Consider the following 2,500-nt stretch of genomic DNA (forward strand, 5'->3'; position numbering starts at 1 on the left):
TCATCATCATCATCATCATCATCATCATCATAATAATAATCATAATAATAAATATGATAATCATAAAATAGATAATGATAATAATAATAATAACAATAATGATAATAATAAACAACAACAACAACAATAATAATAATATAATAATAATAATAATAATAATAATAGATAATGATAATAATAATAATCGTATTATTATTTATTATAATTATTTATTACTCACATCATATTAAAATCATCATCATCATCATCATCATCATCATCATCATCATCATCATCATCATCATCATCATCATCATCATCATCATCATCATCATCATCATCATCATCATCATCATTATCATCACTATCATCATCATCATTATGATATCATCATTTTTACAATTACTGCTCAGCTTATCTTAGGTGACTGAATATATACAACGGAGGAGAGGAAAAAAAATATATATACAAGATAATGGATAGATAAAATAGGGAAGCTATAGAGTAAAAAAAAAAAAAAAAAGGAGGGAAAAGTTGAGGCAAAGAGGACGGCAGAAAAACAAACGTAAGGATAAAACAGCAGATATATAACTATATAATAAAGAAGGAAATTAGCGTGAGCGAAATCTGCATAAGTTATCCCTGGAAAAAAATTTCTACTTCCAAATAGTGGAAGCGTAATGTTCTTTGTACGTCTGCGGTGTAAGAGTTTTCATTAAGAGTTCTTCCAGACAGCTGGGACAGTGCGTTAATCTAAGTTAACCCCAGACCGACGGGTATGGCATGTGCGTGCATGCCATGCCCACTTTGAGTTTACTTCATTAACTGTTTTTACACGCGAAAATATTTTATGTTTTCTTATATTGCCACTACTAATGCAGTAACATTGCAGTAATTATAATGTCTATAATAAGAAAAACACCATCGATTTTCATAACATTAGTAAAGGTCACAAGGTCTACTAATTACCTCTTTGTGGCTAAACACTAGCAAAGTCATTTATGTTTAGAAAGAAAAAAAAATCTAACAAGAACACAGCATTTTCCCGGCGACGTTGGGTTAAGTCGCACACGGTTTTGAGTAGGGAAGACAATACACGGGCGCTATTATTGTCACTGTCGCTGTTGCCGTGCAGGTAGGAATGCAATCTTCACAGGAGCAGGAGACAAGATGAAAAAAAAAAAAAAAAATCGTGTTAATCTTTTTTTTTTTTTTTTGGGGGGGGGGGAGGGTTTATGCGCGTGTGTGTTGGACGGCGTTATTTAACAGCGGATACATCAGAATATACTAATGGAATTTACATTAGTTATTCTTTGCATGAACGTTAAAATGCGGATTTTTTTTTATCATTACATATTTTCTGGTCTTATTTAACTTGACATGGCTTTGGTTTTTCTTTCATTTTCTGTCTTTGGAGGGTTAATGAAAATAGTTTTGTTTCTAGATAATTTTTATTTAATAATTTTGATTTGTTTTAACCAATACTATTTGGTGTCATTTTTTTCTGTCGAATTTAATATATTTATAAACCTAATCTCAGACAAAATGTGCTCTTCATTTCCAAAATCAAATACAGTCTTGTTTATCAGAGCAATCACGCTATATGGAGCTACCAGACCGAAACCCTTTGAAAGCCCTTCGGTGTCTCTCAATGAGAACGGAAATCATATTGAAACGTGGAATTGATACCCTAGAGTTTTAGTCCCGATCTCAAAGCATGGATGAACCCAAAGTTAATCCATGTGTTCACTGTAGTACAATTTTGTGGAATTTCTCTGCATATAGATGGCTCTGCAAGTGTTTAGTCACAAATGAGGCAATTAGAAGACCTTTGTGACCTCACTTATTGTCTCCCTTTCCTTGATACTGCGAGAAATTTTTATTTTTTATTTATTTATTTTTTTTGTTAATAATGCTATCACTATCGATGCTGTTATATTTCGTATACACATGATTATTGTAGGGTCATTGATATTGCTAATAGCAAGATTAGATACTAGACAATATTTTCGAATATCAAGGAAAAGGGTGAGAGAAGTAGTGCTCTTAATTGGCTAATTGGTAACTTAGTACTGCAAAAGGATACAGAAATGAAATGCTAAAAGAAAATAAGAAAGAACAAACATCGATTAGGAAGGGAGGGAAGAATAAAAAGGGAGAGTAAATGATAAGGGAAAGAAGAAGAAAAAAGTTAAGGAGGTAAGGAAGTAATAAATAAATAAGATATGAAAAGCAAGTGAAAAAATAGAGTTATGTGAAAGAAAACAGGGAACAAGGGATAAGAAAAAAATCTAATAAAGGAGAAACGCATAAATGAGTAAACGGATGGGATGGGATAAAAAAACAACAACAACAAGCAAAGGATAAGATAGAATAAAAGATGGAAAAGTGTATGAATTGACAGATGTTTAGAAGCATATGAATATGAATAGGTAGATAGATAAGATAGACTGATTGGTGAATAGATGGAGAGATACATAGATCACAAAGAGAAAACAAGCTTGTAGATAGACAGACAGAT

The sequence above is a fragment of the Penaeus monodon genome, chromosome 43 (assembly GCF_015228065.2).
Source record: "Penaeus monodon isolate SGIC_2016 chromosome 43, NSTDA_Pmon_1, whole genome shotgun sequence".
Lineage (NCBI taxonomy): Eukaryota > Metazoa > Arthropoda > Malacostraca > Decapoda > Penaeidae > Penaeus > Penaeus monodon.